This window comes from Ranitomeya variabilis, chromosome 5 (assembly GCF_051348905.1).
Source record: "Ranitomeya variabilis isolate aRanVar5 chromosome 5, aRanVar5.hap1, whole genome shotgun sequence".
NCBI classification, from domain to species: domain Eukaryota; kingdom Metazoa; phylum Chordata; class Amphibia; order Anura; family Dendrobatidae; genus Ranitomeya; species Ranitomeya variabilis.
The window spans coordinates 592,723,757-592,740,927 of NC_135236.1; positions in this window are offsets into that span (position 1 = coordinate 592,723,757).

A 17,171-nucleotide genomic window follows, 5' to 3' on the forward strand; every position below is an offset into this window, starting at 1 on the left:
CATGTTAGCATAATTATAAGAATGAGATAAAAAGGTTTAAAAGAACTCATACTAGTGGCAGCAGTGGGATTTGAACTCACAAGTCTGTTGGAATATGGGTAAGTCTCTTAACAATAGGAAAAATCAAAGATTCATTCAACTGTCTCTTCCTAAACAGAAATTAACACACTCATGAAAATACAAAATCATAAGAATTATATCAAAGGGTTCTCAAAACCTCATAATAATGGCAGCAGTGGGATTTGAATGGGCATGTCTCTAAACATTAGAAAAAAGCAAGGATTCTTTCAACAGTCTTTATCTGAACTGAAAACTGGAAAATCATGCAAATACAAAAGAAGATTAAATCACATGCTAATTTGCATGTTAGCAAAATCATAAGAATAAGTACAAAAACATTTCAAGATCTCATAATACTGGCAGCAGTGGGTTTAAAGCATACGCTAATTTTGCATGTTAGCATAATTATAAGAATAAGATAAAAAGGTTTAAAAGAACTCATACTAGTGGCATTTGAACCCACAAGTCTGTTAAAATTTAGGTAAGTCTCTAAACAATAGGAACAATCAATGATTCTTTCAACTGTCTTTTCCAAAACAGAAATGCACACACTCATGGAAATACAAAATACTCAGAATTAGATCAAAGGGTTCTCAAAACCTCATAATACTGGCAGCAGTGGGATTTGAACCCACGCCTCCGAAGAGACTGGAGCCTTAATCCAGCGCCTTAGACTGCTCGGCCATGCTACCTAATGCATCATTAAAAGAGCTTCCTTAGAGTAAGTTTAGTGTATCTGACTACATTTTAAACTTGTGCATTGTGGAAAATGGATAGGTCTCTAAACAAAAAGGAAAAAGCAATGATTCTATCTTTTGTCTTTTCCAAAAAAGCAAAGCACGCACTCATACAAAAATATGCTAATTTTTCTATTAGCAAAATCATAAATATAAGCTGAAAAGGTTTTCAAAACCTCAATATGTTGACAGCAGTGGGATTTGAACCCACGCCTCCAAAGAGACTGGAGCCTAAATCCAGCACCTTAGACCACTCGGCCATGCTACCTTAAAAAGCATGGTTAATTAAGCTCCCTTAGAGAAAGTGAAGTACATTTGACAACATTTAAAATTAGTACATTTTGGAAAATGGGCATGTCTCTAAACATTAGGCAAAAACAAAGATTCTATCAACGGTCTTTATCTTAACTGAAAACTGCTAAATCATACAAATACAAAAGAAGATTATATCACATGCTAATTTGCATGCTAGCAAAATCATAAGAATAAGTACAAAAACATTTCAAGATCTCATTATACTGGCAGCAGTGAGATTAAAGCATATGCTAATTTTGCATGTTAGCATAATTATAAGAATGAGATAAAAAGGTTTAAAAGAACTCATACTAGTGGCAGCAGTGGGATTTGAACTCACAAGTCTGTTGGAATATGGGTAAGTCTCTTAACAATAGGAAAAATCAAAGATTCTTTCAACTGTCTCTTCCTAAACAGAAATTAACACACTCATGAAAATACAAAATCATAAGAATTAGATCAAAGGGTTCTCAAAACCTCATAATAATGGCAGCAGTGGGATTTGAATGGGCATGTCTCTAAACATTAGAAAAAAGCAAGGATTCTTTCAACAGTCTTTATCTGAACTGAAAACTGGAAAATCATGCAAATACAAAAGAAGATTAAATCACATGCTAATTTGCATGTTAGCAAAATCATAAGAATAAGTACAAAAACATTTCAAGATCTCATAATACTGGCAGCAGTGGGTTTAAAGCATACGCTAATTTTGCATGTTAGCATAATTATAAGAATAAGATAAAAAGGTTTAAAAGAACTCATACTAGTGGCATTTGAACCCACAAGTCTGTTAAAATTTAGGTAAGTCTCTAAACAATAGGAACAATCAATGATTCTTTCAACTGTCTTTTCCAAAACAGAAATGCACACACTCATGGAAATACAAAATACTCAGAATTAGATCAAAGGGTTCTCAAAACCTCATAATACTGGCAGCAGTGGGATTTGAACCCACGCCTCCGAAGAGACTGGAGCCTTAATCCAGCGCCTTAGACTGCTCGGCCATGCTACCTAATGCATCATTAAAAGAGCTTCCTTAGAGTAAGTTTAGTGTATCTGACTACATTTTAAACTTGTGCATTGTGGAAAATGGATAGGTCTCTAAACAAAAAGGAAAAAGCAATGATTCTATCTTTTGTCTTTTCCAAAAAAGCAAAGCACGCACTCATACAAAAATATGCTAATTTTTCTATTAGCAAAATCATAAATATAAGCTGAAAAGGTTTTCAAAACCTCAATATGTTGACAGCAGTGGGATTTGAACCCACGCCTCCAAAGAGACTGGAGCCTAAATCCAGCACCTTAGACCACTCGGCCATGCTACCTTAAAAAGCATGGTTAATTAAGCTCCCTTAGAGAAAGTGAAGTACATTTGACAACATTTAAAATTAGTACATTTTGGAAAATGGGCATGTCTCTAAACATTAGGCAAAAACAAAGATTCTATCAACGGTCTTTATCTTAACTGAAAACTGCTAAATCATACAAATACAAAAGAAGATTATATCACATGCTAATTTGCATGCTAGCAAAATCATAAGAATAAGTACAAAAACATTTCAAGATCTCATTATACTGGCAGCAGTGAGATTAAAGCATATGCTAATTTTGCATGTTAGCATAATTATAAGAATGAGATAAAAAGGTTTAAAAGAACTCATACTAGTGGCAGCAGTGGGATTTGAACTCACAAGTCTGTTGGAATATGGGTAAGTCTCTTAACAATAGGAAAAATCAAAGATTCTTTCAACTGTCTCTTCCTAAACAGAAATTAACACACTCATGAAAATACAAAATCATAAGAATTAGATCAAAGGGTTCTCAAAACCTCATAATAATGGCAGCAGTGGGATTTGAATGGGCATGTCTCTAAACATTAGAAAAAAGCAAGGATTCTTTCAACAGTCTTTATCTGAACTGAAAACTGGAAAATCATGCAAATACAAAAGAAGATTAAATCACATGCTAATTTGCATGTTAGCAAAATCATAAGAATAAGTACAAAAACATTTCAAGATCTCATAATACTGGCAGCAGTGGGTTTAAAGCATACGCTAATTTTGCATGTTAGCATAATTATAAGAATAAGATAAAAAGGTTTAAAAGAACTCATACTAGTGGCATTTGAACCCACAAGTCTGTTAAAATTTAGGTAAGTCTCTAAACAATAGGAACAATCAATGATTCTTTCAACTGTCTTTTCCAAAACAGAAATGCACACACTCATGGAAATACAAAATACTCAGAATTAGATCAAAGGGTTCTCAAAACCTCATAATACTGGCAGCAGTGGGATTTGAACCCACGCCTCCGAAGAGACTGGAGCCTTAATCCAGCGCCTTAGACTGCTCGGCCATGCTACCTAATGCGTCATTAAAAGAGCTTCCTTAGAGTAAGTTTAGTGTATCTGACTACATTTTAAACTTGTGCATTGTGGAAAATGGATAGGTCTCTAAACAAAAAGGAAAAAGCAATGATTCTATCTTTTGTCTTTTCCAAAAAAGCAAAGCACGCACTCATACAAAAATATGCTAATTTTTCTATTAGCAAAATCATAAATATAAGCTGAAAAGGTTTTCAAAACCTCAATATGTTGACAGCAGTGGGATTTGAACCCACGCCTCCAAAGAGACTGGAGCCTAAATCCAGCACCTTAGACCACTCGGCCATGCTACCTTAAAAAGCATGGTTAATTAAGCTCCCTTAGAGAAAGTGAAGTACATTTGACAACATTTAAAATTAGTACATTTTGGAAAATGGGCATGTCTCTAAACATTAGGCAAAAACAAAGATTCTATCAACGGTCTTTATCTTAACTGAAAACTGCTAAATCATACAAATACAAAAGAAGATTATATCACATGCTAATTTGCATGCTAGCAAAATCATAAGAATAAGTACAAAAACATTTCAAGATCTCATTATACTGGCAGCAGTGAGATTAACCCCTTCCCGACATTTGACGTACTATCCCGTCGAGGTGGGGTGGGCCCGTATGACCGCCGACGGGATAGTACGTCATCATCGATCAGCGGCGCTCACGGGGGGAGCGCGGCCGATCGCGGCCGGGTGTCAGCTGCATATCGCAGCTGACATCCGGCACTATGTGCCAGGAGCGGTCACGGACCGCCCCCGGCACATTAACCCCCGGCACACCGCGATCAAACATGATCGCAGTGTACCGGCGGTATAGGGAAGCATCGCGCAGGGAGGGGGCTCCCTGCGGGCTTCCCTGAGACCCCCGGAGCATCGCGTTGCTCTGAGGGTCTCCTACCTCCCTCCTCGCCGCAGGTCCCGGATCCAAGATGGCCGCGGCATCCGGGTCCTGCAGGGAGGGAGGTGGCTTACCGAGTGTCTGCTCAGAGCAGACGCTTGGTAAGCCTGCAGCCCTGCACAGCAGATCGTCGATCTGGCAGAGTGCTGTGCACACTGCCAGATCAATGATCTGTGATGTCCCCCCCTGGGACAAAGTAAAAAAGTAAAAAAAAAAATTTTCCACATGTGTAAAAAAAAATAAAAAAAAAATTCCTAAATAAATAATAATAAAAAAAATATATTATTCCCATAAATACATTTCTTTATCTAAATAAAAAAAACAAAACAATAAAAGTACACATATTTAGTATCGCCGCGTCCGTAACGACCCAACCTATAAAACTGCCCCACTAGTTAACCCCTTCAGTAAACACCGTAAGAAAAAAAAAAAAAAAAACGAGGCAAAAAACAACGCTTTATTACCATACCGCCGAACAAAAAGTGGAATAACACACGATCAAAAAGACTGATATAAATATCCATGGTACCGCTGAAAACGTCATCTTGTCCCGCAAAAAACAAGCCGCCATACAGCATCATCAGCAAAAAAATAAAAAAGTTATAGTCCTCAGAATAAAGCGATGCCAAAATAATTATTTTTTCTATATTTTAGTTTTTATCGTATAAAAGCGCCAAAACATAAAAAAATGATATAAATGAGATATCGCTGTAATCGTACTGACCCGACGAATAAAACTGCTTTATCAATTTTACCAAACGCGGAACGGTATAAACGCCTCTCCCAAAAGAAATTCATGAATAGCAGGTTTTTGGTCATTCTGCCTCACAAAAATCGGAATAAAAAGCGATCAAAAATGGTCACGTGTCCGAAAATGTTACCAATAAAAACGTCAACTCGTCCCGCAAAAAACAAGACCTCACATGACTCTGTGGAGCAAAATGTGGAAAAATTATAGGTCTCAAAATGTGGAGACGCAAAAACTTTTTTGCTATAAAAAGCGTCGCTGGTTTCACACGTGCGTTTTTGTCTGCAGCGTTTTTTGCACAAAAAAACGCATGCGTTTTTTCCCTATATTTGACATTGAAAACGCATGCGGTTTTTTTGTACGCGTTTGGTCGCGTTTTCAAACGCATGCGGTTTTTTTCTGCATGCGTTCATTTTCAGAAATACAACCTGCAGTATTTTCTTGCGTTTTTAAGCACATGCGTTTGTTTGCGTTAAAAACGCATGCATTTTTATCGAAAAAAAACAGAAAACACACTGAAAAGCCACCCACCACCATCAAGGTGATAAAGGGATCCAAACCCTAACCCTAACTCTACCCCTAACCTCACCCCTAACCGTTTAATGAACATTTTCTGACAGTCATAGTGCCACGTATTTCAGTGCCACGTATTTCAGTGCCACGTATTTCAGTGCCACGTATTTCAGTGCCACGTATTTCAGTGCCACGTATTTCAGTGCCACATATTTCAGTGCCACGTATTTCAGTGCCACGTATTTCAGTGCCACGTATTTCAGTGCCACGTATTTCAGGGCCACGTGTTTCAGTGCCACGTGTTTCAGTGCCACGTATTTCAGTGCCACGTATTTCAGTGCCACATATTTCAGTGCCACGTATTTCAGTGCCACGTATTTCAGGGCCACGTATTTCAGTGCCACGTGTTTCAGTGCCACGTGTTTCAGTGCCACGTATTTAAGTGCCACGTATCACATATTTCAGTGCCACGTATTTCAGTGCCACGTATTTAAGTGCCACGTATTTAAGTGCCACGTATTTCAGTGCCACGTATTTCAGTGCCACGTATTTCAGTGCCACGTATTTCAGTGCCACGTATTTCAGTGCCACGTATCACGTATTTCAGTGCCACGTGTTTCAGTGCCACGTATTTAAGTGCCACGTATCGCGTATTTCAGTGCCACGTATTTCAGTGCCACGTATTTCAGTGCCACGTATTTCAGTGCCACGTATTTTAGTGACACGTATTTTAGTGACACGTATTTCAGTCACGTTTAGGGTTAGGGTGAGGGGTAGGGTTAGGGTTAGGGCTAGGGTTGGAGGTAAAGTTAGGGTTAGGGTTTGGATTACATTTACGTTTGGATTAGGGTTGGGATTAGAATTATGGGTGTGTCAGGGCTAGGGGTGTGGTTAGGGTTACCGTTGGGATTAGGGTTAGGGGTGTGTTTGGGTTAGGGTTTCAGGTAGAATTGGGGAGTTTCCACTGTCCAGGCACATCAGGGGCTCTCCAAGCGCGACATGGCGTCCAATCTCAATTCCAGCCAATTCTGCGTTGAAAAAGTAAAACAGTGCTCCTTCCCTTCTGAGCTCTCCCGTGCGCCCAAAAAGGGGTTTACCCCAACATATGTGTTATCAGCGTACTCGGGACAAATTGAACAACAACTTCTGGGGTCCAAGTTCTCTTGTTATCCTTAGGAAAATAAAAATTTGGGGGGCTAAAAATCATTTTTGTGGGAAAAAAAAGATGTTTTATTTTCACGGCTCTGCGTTATAAACTGTAGTGAAACACTTGGGGGTTCAAAGTTCTCACAACACATCTAGATAAGTTCCTTGGGAGGTCTAGTTTCCAATATGGGGTCACTTGTGGGGGGTTTGTACTGTTTGGGTACATCAGGGGCTCTGCAAATGCAACGTGACGCCTGCAGACCAATCCATTTAAGGCTGCTGTCATGATCTCTGCAGGCAGAGATCATAGCAAGCCTATAGAGGGACAAGCTCTCGGAAGATGGAACTATACTGACCATGAACTAAGCCTGCCGCGCAACTAGAAATAGCCAGGTAGCATTTCCTATTTATCGCTAGATGCCCAGCTCTGGCCTAAGACCTAAATAGCTAGCAGAGGGAAATATAAGACCTGGCTCACCTCTAGAGAAATATTTCCAAAGAAGACAGTAGCCCCCCACATATAATGACGGTGAGTTCAGATGAAACAACAAACGCAGCAGGAAAATAGTCTTAGCAAATTTGAGGTCCGCTTACTAGATAGCAGAAGACAGATAGTATACTTTCATGGTCAGCAGAAAAACACTAACAAAACACCATCCAGAGATTACCTTAAACTCTGGCATTAACTCATAACGCCAGAGTAGCAATCCCTGATCAACGAGAGCTTTCCAGACACAGTAACAAAACTTCAGCTGTGAACTGGAACAAATAGGCAAAACAAAACAAGGACAAAAGTCCAACTTATCTAGTAGTAGTCTAGAAGCAGGAACAAGCACTGAGAGGCATCAGATAACATTGTTGACCGGCAAGAAACCACCAGAGAAATGAGCTTAAATAGCGACACCCACTACTGATGGAACCAGGTGAAACAGGAAAGAGGATGACAAGTCCAATTCCACAAGCGGCCACCGGGGGAGCCCAGAATCCAAATTCACAACAGTACCCCCCCCTCAAGGAGGGGGCACCGAACCCTCACCAGATCCACCAGGGCGACCAGGATGAGCCCTATGGAAGGCACGAACAAGATCAGAAGCATGAACATCAGATGCATTGACCCAAGAATTATCCTCCTGGCCGTAACCCTTCCAGTTAACCAGATACTGGAGTTTCCGTCTGGAAACACGAGAGTCCAAAATTTTCTCCACAACGTACTCCAACTCACCCTCAACCAACACCGGAGCAGGAGGCTCAACTGAAGGTACAACAGGTACCTCATACCTGCGCAATAACGACCGATGAAAAACGTTATGAATGGAAAAGGACGCAGGGAGGTCCAAACGGAAAGAAACAGGATTAAGAATCTCCAATATTCTATAAGGGCCGATGAACCGAGGTTTAAACTTAGGAGAAGAGACCCTCATAGGGACAAAACGAGAAGACAACCACACTAAATCTCCAACACAAAGCCGAGAACCAACACGACGATGACGGTTGGCAAAACGCTGAGTCTTCTCCTGGGACAACTTCAAATTGTCCATAACCTGCCCCCAGATGTGATGCAATCTCTCCACCACCGCATCCACTCCAGGACAATCCGAGGATTCCACCTGACCGGAGGAAAATCGAGGGTGAAACCCCGAATTACAGAAAAACGGGGACACCAAGGTGGAAGAACTGGCCCGATTATTGAGGGCGAACTCTGCCAATGGCAAAAAAGCAACCCAATCATCCTGGTCAGCAGAGACAAAACACCTCAGATATGTCTCAAGGGTCTGATTAGTCCGCTCGGTCTGGCCATTAGTCTGAGGGTGAAAAGCAGATGAAAAAGACAAATCTATGCCCATCCTAGCACAGAATGCCCGCCAAAATCTAGACACAAATTGGGTACCTCTGTCAGAAACAATATTCTCAGGAATACCGTGCAATCGGACAACATTCTGAAAAAACAGAGGAACCAACTCAGAAGAAGAAGGCAACTTGGGCAGAGGAACCAAATGGACCATTTTAGAGAAACGGTCACAGACCACCCAGATGACAGACATCTTCTGGGAAACAGGCAGATCTGAAATAAAATCCATCGAGATGTGTGTCCAAGGCCTCTTAGGAATAGGCAAGGGCAACAGCAGTCCGCTAGCCCGAGAACTACAAGACTTGGCCCGAGCACAAACGTCACATGACTGCACAAAGACTCGCACATCTCGTGACAGGGAAGGCCACCAGAAGGATCTTGCCACCAAATCCCTGGTACCAAAAATTCCGGGATGACCTGCCAATGCAGAAGAATGTACCTCAGAGATGACTCTGCTGGTCCAATCATCCGGAACAAACAGTCTATCAGGCGGACAACGATCCGGTCTATCCGCCTGAAACTCTTGCAAGGACCGCCGCAGATCAGGAGAAACGGCCGACAAAATTACTCCCTCCCTAAGGATACCTGTGGGTTCAGAATTACCAGGAGAGTCCGGGTCAAAACTCCTAGAAAGGGCATCTGCCTTAACATTCTTAGAACCCGGTAGGTATGACACCACAAAATTAAAGCGAGAAAAAAATAAAGACCAGCGCGCCTGTCTAGGATTCAGGCGTCTGGCAGTCTCAAGATAAATCAAATTTTTGTGGTCAGTCAATACCACCACCTGATGCCTAGCCCCCTCGAGCCAATGGCGCCACTCCTCAAACGCCCACTTCATGGCCAAAAGCTCCCGATTACCAACATCATAATTCCGCTCTGCGGGCGAAAATTTGCGCGAAAAGAAGGCACAAGGCCTAATGACGGAGCAGTCGGAACCTTTCTGCGACAACACTGCCCCAGCTCCGATCTCCGAAGCGTCAACCTCAACCTGAAAAGGCAGATTCACATCAGGCTGACGCAACACAGGGGCAGAGGCAAAACGGCGCTTAAGCTCCTGAAAGGCCTCTACAGCATGAGGGGACCAATTAGCAACATCAGCGCCTTGTCTGGTCAAATCAGTCAGTGGTTTAACGACATCCGAAAAACCAGCAATAAATCGGCGGTAAAAGTTGGCAAAGCCCAAAAATCTCTGAAGACCCTTAAGAGAGGAGGGCTGAGTCCAGTCACAAATAGCTTGCACCTTGACGGGATCCATCTCAATGGAAGAGGGAGAAAAAATATACCCCAAAAAGGAAATTTTCTGGACCCCAAAAACGCACTTAGACCCCTTCACACATAAAGAATTAGACCGCAGAACCTGAAAAACTCTCCTGACCTGCTGGACATGAGAGTCCCAGTCATCAGAAAAAATCAGAATATCATCCAGATATATTATCATAAATTTATCCAGAAAATCGCGGAAGATATCATGCATAAAAGACTGGAAAACTGAAGGGGCATTAGAAAGACCAAAAGGCATGACCAAATACTCAAAGTGGCCCTCGGGCGTATTAAATGCGGTCTTCCACTCATCCCCCTGCCTGATCCGCACCAAATTATACGCCCCACGAAGATCAATTTTAGAGAACCACTTAGCACCCTCTATACGAGCAAACAAATCAGTAAGCAATGGCAATGGGTATTGATACTTAACAGTGATCTTATTCAGAAGCCGATAATCAATACATGGTCTCAAAGAGCCGTCTTTTTTTGAGACAAAGAAAAACCCAGCTCCCAAGGGAGAAGAAGATGGACGAATATGTCCCTTTTCCAAAGACTCCTTTATATATTCCCGCATAGCAGCATGTTCCGGCACAGACAAATTAAACAAACGACCCTTTGGATATTTACAACCCGGTATCAAATCTATGGCACAATCGCACTCACGGTGCGGAGGTAACGACCCAAGCTTGGGTTCGTCAAAGACGTCTTGATAATCAGAGAGGAACTCAGGGACTTCAGAGGGAATGGACGACGAAATAGAAACCAAAGGTACGTCCCCATGAATACCCTTACATCCCCAGCTCAACACAGACATTGCTCTCCAGTCCAAGACTGGGTTGTGAGACTGCAACCATGGCAATCCCAGTACCAAATCGTCATGTAAATTATACAGCACCAGGAAACGAATAATCTCCTGGTGATCCGGATTGATACGCATGGTTACTTGTGTCCAGTATTGTGGTTTATTATTAGCCAATGGGGTGGAGTCAATCCCCTTCAGAGGAATAAGAGTCTCCAAAGGCTCTAAATCAAAACCACAACGATTGGCAAAGGACCAATCCATAAGACTCAGAGCGGCGCCAGAGTCAACATAGGCGTCCGTGGCAATGGATGACAAAGAGCAAATCAGGGTTACAGACAAAATAAACTTAGACTGAATGGTGCCAATGGAAACAGACTTATCAAGCTTCTTTGTACGCCTAGAGCATGCCGATATAACATGAGTAGAATCCCCACAATAGAAACACAATCCATTCTTCCGTCTAAAATTCTGTCGCTCGCTCCTGGACAGAATTCTATCACACTGCATACTTTCTGGCGTCTTTTCCATAGACACCGCCAGATGGTGCACCGGTTTGCGCTCCCGCAGACGCCTATCAATCTGAATAGCCATTGTCATGGACTCATTCAGACCTGCAGGCAAAGGGAACCCCACCATAACATCCTTAATGGCATCAGAGAGACCTTCTCTGAAAGTTGCCGCCAAGGCGCACTCATTCCACTGAGTAAGCACAGACCATTTACGGAATTTTTGGCAGAAAACTTCAGCTTCGTCTTGCCCCTGAGATAGTGCCATCAAAGTTTTTTCTGCCTGAAGTTCCAAATGAGGTTCCTCATAAAGCAAGCCCAAGGCCAGAAAAAACGCATCCACATCGCGTAACGCAGGATCCCCTGCTGGCAATGAGAAGGCCCAATCTTGAGGGTCACCCCTGAGCAAGGAAATCACAATCCTAACCTGCTGAGCAGGGTCTCCAGCTGAACGAGACTTCAGGGACAAATAAAGCTTACAATTATTTCGGAAATTCTGGAAGCTAGCTCTATTCCCTGTGAAGAACTCCGGCAAAGGAATTCTCGGCTCAGATACCGGAGCATGTACCACAAAATCTTGTAAATTTTGTACTTTCGTGATGAGATTATTCAAACCCGCAGTTACACTCTGGAGATCCATTATTGTCAGGTGCACACAGAGCATACAGAGATTAGGAGGAGAGAGAGAAAAAAAGACTGCAGCAAGGCAGACTGGAGGAAAAAAAAAAAAAAAAAAAAAATTCCAGCAGACTTCTTATAACTCTCCTTTCTAAACCTGGGTCTTTAACACTTTAGTGGCCGGTCAAACTGTCATGATCTCTGCAGGCAGAGATCATAGCAAGCCTATAGAGGGACAAGCTCTCGGAAGATGGAACTATACTGACCATGAACTAAGCCTGCCGCGCAACTAGAAATAGCCAGGTAGCATTTCCTATTTATCGCTAGATGCCCAGCTCTGGCCTAAGACCTAAATAGCTAGCAGAGGGAAATATAAGACCTGGCTCACCTCTAGAGAAATATTTCCAAAGAAGACAGTAGCCCCCCACATATAATGACGGTGAGTTCAGATGAAACAACAAACGCAGCAGGAAAATAGTCTTAGCAAATTTGAGGTCCGCTTACTAGATAGCAGAAGACAGATAGTATACTTTCATGGTCAGCAGAAAAACACTAACAAAACACCATCCAGAGATTACCTTAAACTCTGGCATTAACTCATAACGCCAGAGTAGCAATCCCTGATCAACGAGAGCTTTCCAGACACAGTAACAAAACTTCAGCTGTGAACTGGAACAAATAGGCAAAACAAAACAAGGACAAAAGTCCAACTTATCTAGTAGTAGTCTAGAAGCAGGAACAAGCACTGAGAGGCATCAGATAACATTGTTGACCGGCAAGAAACCACCAGAGAAATGAGCTTAAATAGCGACACCCACTACTGATGGAACCAGGTGAAACAGGAAAGAGGATGACAAGTCCAATTCCACAAGCGGCCACTGGGGGAGCCCAGAATCCAAATTCACAACAGGCTGCATTCCAAATGGCGCTCCTTCCCTTCCGAGCTCTGTCATGCACCCAAACAGTGGTTCCCCCCCACATATGGGGTATCAGCGTACTCAGGACAAATTGGACAACAACTTTTGGGGTCTAATTTATCCTGTTACCCTTGTAAAAATACAAAACTGGGGGCTAAAAAATCATTTTTGTGAAAAAAAAAAAAGAATTTTTATTTTCACGGCTTTGCGCTATAAACTTTAGTGAAACACTTGGGGGTTCAAAGTTCTCAAAACACATCTAGATAAGTTCCTTGGGAGGTCTAGTTTCCAATATGGGGTCACTTGTGGGGGGTTTGTACTGTTTGGGTACATCAGGGGCTCTGCAAATGCAACGTGACGGCTGCTGACCAATCCATTTAAGTCTGCATTCCAAATGGCGCTCCTTCCCTTCCGAGCTCTGTCATGCGCCCAAACAGTGGTTCCCCCCCACATATGGGGTATCAGCGTACTCAGGACAAATTGGAAAACAAATTTTGGGGTCCAATTTATTCTGTTACCCTTGTAAAAATACAAAGCTGGGTGCTAAAAAATCATTTTTGAGAAAAAAAATAAAAATTATTTTCACGGCTCTGCGTTATAATCTGTAGTGAAACACTTGGGGGTTCAAAGCTCTCAAAACACATCTAGATAAGATCCTTAGGGGGTCTACTTTCCAAAATGGTGTCACTTGTAGGGAGTTTCAATGTTTAGGCACATCAGGGGCTCTCCAAACGCAACATGGCGTCCCATCTCAATTCCAGTCAATTTTGCATTGAAAAGTCAAATGGCGCTCCTTCCCTTCCAAGCTCTGCCATGCGCCCAAACAATGGTTTACACCCACATATGGGGTATCATCGTACTCAGGACAAATTGGCCAACATTTTTTGGGGTCCAATTTCTTCTCTTACCCTTGGGAAAATAAAAAATTGGGGGCGAAAAGATCATTTTTGTGAAAAAATATGATTTTTTATTTTTACGGCTCTGCATTATAAACTTCTGTGAAGCACTTGGTGGGTCAAAGTGCTCACCACACATCTAGATAAGTTCCTTAGGGGGTCTACTTTCCAAAATGGTGTCACTTGTAGGGAGTTTCAATGTTTAGGCACATCAGGGGTTCTCCAAACGCAACATGGCGTCCCATCTCAATTCCAGTCAATTTTGCATTGAAAAGTCAAATGGCGCTCCTTCCCTTCCAAGCTCTGCCATGCGCCCAAACAATGGTTTACACCCACATATGGGGTATCATCGTACTCAGGACAAATTGGCCAACATTTTTTGGGGTCCAATTTCTTCTCTTACCCTTGGGAAAATAAAAAATTGGGGGCGAAAAGATCATTTTTGTGAAAAAATATGATTTTTTATTTTTACGGCTCTGCATTATAAACTTCTGTGAAGCACTTGGTGGGTCAAAGTGCTCACCACACATCTAGATAAGTTCCTTAGGGGGTCTACTTTCCAAAATGGTGTCACTTGTAGGGAGTTTCAATGTTTAGGCACATCAGGGGCTCTCCAAACGCAACATGGCGTCCCATCTCAATTCCAGTCAATTTTGCATTGAAAAGTCAAATGGCGCTCCTTCCCTTCCAAGCTCTGCCATGCGCCCAAACAATGGTTTACACCCACATATGGGGTATCATCGTACTCAGGACAAATTGGCCAACATTTTTTGGGGTCCAATTTCTTCTCTTACCCTTGGGAAAATAAAAAATTGGGGGCGAAAAGATCATTTTTGTGAAAAAATATGATTTTTTATTTTTACGGCTCTGCATTATAAACTTCTGTGAAGCACTTGGTGGGTCAAAGTGCTCACCACACATCTAGATAAGTTCCTTAGGGGGTCTACTTTCCAAAATGGTGTCACTTGTAGGGAGTTTCAATGTTTAGGCACATCAGGGGCTCTCCAAACGCAACATGGCGTCCCATCTCAATTCCAGTCAATTTTGCATTGAAAAGTCAAATGGCGCTCCTTCCCTTCCAAGCTCTGCCATGCGCCCAAACAATGGTTTACACCCACATATGGGGTATCATCGTACTCAGGACAAATTGCACAACATTTTTTGGGGTCCAATTTCTTCTCTTACCCTTGGGAAAATAAAAAATTGGGGGCGAAAAGATCATTTTTGTGAAACAATATGATTTTTTATTTTTACGGCTCTGCATTATAAACTTCTGTGAAGCACTTGGTGGGTCAAAGTGCTCACCACACATCAAGATAAGTTCCTTAGGGGGTCTACTTTCCAAAATGGTGTCACTTGTAGGGGGTTTCAGTGTTTAGGCACATCAGGGGCTCTCCAAACGCAACATGGCGTCCCATCTCAATTCCAGTCAATTTTGCATTGAAAAGTCAAATGGCGCTCCTTTCCTTCCGAGCTCTGCCATACGCCCAAACAGTGGTTTACCCCCACATATGGGGTATCAGCGTACTCAGGACAAATTGTACAACAACTTTGGGGGTCCATTTTCTCCTGTTACCCTTGGTAAAATAAAACAAATTGGAGCTGAAATAAATTTTGTGTGAAAAAAAGTTAAATGTTCATTTTTATTTAAACATTCCAAAAATTCCTGTGAAACACCTGAAGGGTTAATAAACTTCTTGAATGTGGTTTTGAGCACCTTGAGGGGTGCAGTTTTTAGAATGGTGTCACACTTGGGTATTTTCTATCATATAGACCCCTCAAAATGACTTCAAATGAGATGTGGTCCCTAAAAAAAAATGGTGTTGTAAAAATGAGAAATTGCTGGTCAACTTTTAACCCTTATAACTCCGTCACAAAAAAAAATTTTGGTTCCAAAATTGTACTGATGTAAAGTAGACATGTGGGAAATGTTACTTATTAAGTATTTTGCGTGACATATGTCTGTGATTTAAGGGCATAAAAATTCAAAGTTGGAAAATTGCAAAATTTTCAAAATTTTCGCCAAATTTCCATTTTTTTCACAAATAAACGCAAGTTATATCGAATAAATTTTACCACTAACATGAAGTACAATATGTCACGAGAAAACAATGTCAGAATCGCCAAGATCCGTCAAAGCGTTCCAGAGTTATAGCCTCATAAAGGGACAGTGGTCAGAATTGTAAAAATTGGCCCGGTCATTAACGTGCAAACCACCCTTGGGGGTGAAGGGGTTAAAGCATATGCTAATTTTGCATGTTAGCATAATTATAAGAATGAGATAAAAAGGTTTAAAAGAACTCATACTAGTGGCAGCAGTGGGATTTGAACTCACAAGTCTGTTGGAATATGGGTAAGTCTCTTAACAATAGGAAAAATCAAAGATTCTTTCAACTGTCTCTTCCTAAACAGAAATTAACACACTCATGAAAATACAAAATCATAAGAATTAGATCAAAGGGTTCTCAAAACCTCATAATAATGGCAGCAGTGGGATTTGAATGGGCATGTCTCTAAACATTAGAAAAAAGCAAGGATTCTTTCAACAGTCTTTATCTGAACTGAAAACTGGAAAATCATGCAAATACAAAAGAAGATTAAATCACATGCTAATTTGCATGTTAGCAAAATCATAAGAATAAGTACAAAAACATTTCAAGATCTCATAATACTGGCAGCAGTGGGTTTAAAGCATATGCTAATTTTGCATGTTAGCATAATTATAAGAATAAGATAAAAAGGTTTAAAAGAACTCATACTAGTGGCATTTGAACCCACAAGTCTGTTAAAATTTAGGTAAGTCTCTAAACAATAGGAACAATCAATGATTCTTTCAACTGTCTTTTCCAAAACAGAAATGCACACACTCATGGAAATACAAAATCCTCAGAATTAGATCAAAGGGTTCTCAAAACCTCATAATACTGGCAGCAGTGGGATTTGAACCCACGCCTCCGAAGAGACTGGAGCCTTAATCCAGTGCCTTAGACCGCTCGGCCATGCTACCTAATGCATCATTAAAAGAGCTTCCTTAGAGTAAGTTTAGTGTATCTGACTACATTTTAAACTTGTGCATTGTGGAAAATGGATAGTCTCTAAACAAAAAGGAAAAAGCAATGATTCTATCTTTTGTCTTTTCCAAAAAAGCAAAGCACGCACTCATACAAAAATATGCTAATTTTTCTGTTAGCAAAATCATAAATATAAGCTGAAAAGGTTTTCAAAACCTCAATATGTTGGCAGCAGTGGGATTTGAACCCACGCCTCCAAAGAGACTGGAGCCTAAATCCAGCGCCTTAGACCACTCAGCCATGCTACCTTAAACAGCATGGATAATTAAGCTTCCTTAGAGAAAGTGAAGTACATTTGACAACATTTAAAATTAGTACATTTTGGAAAATGGGCATGTCTCTAAACATTAGGCAAAAACAAAGATTCTATCAACGGTCTTTATCTTAACTGAAAACTGCTAAATCATACAAATACAAAAGAAGATTATATCACATGCTAATTTGCATGCTAGCAAAATCATAAGAATAAGTACAAAA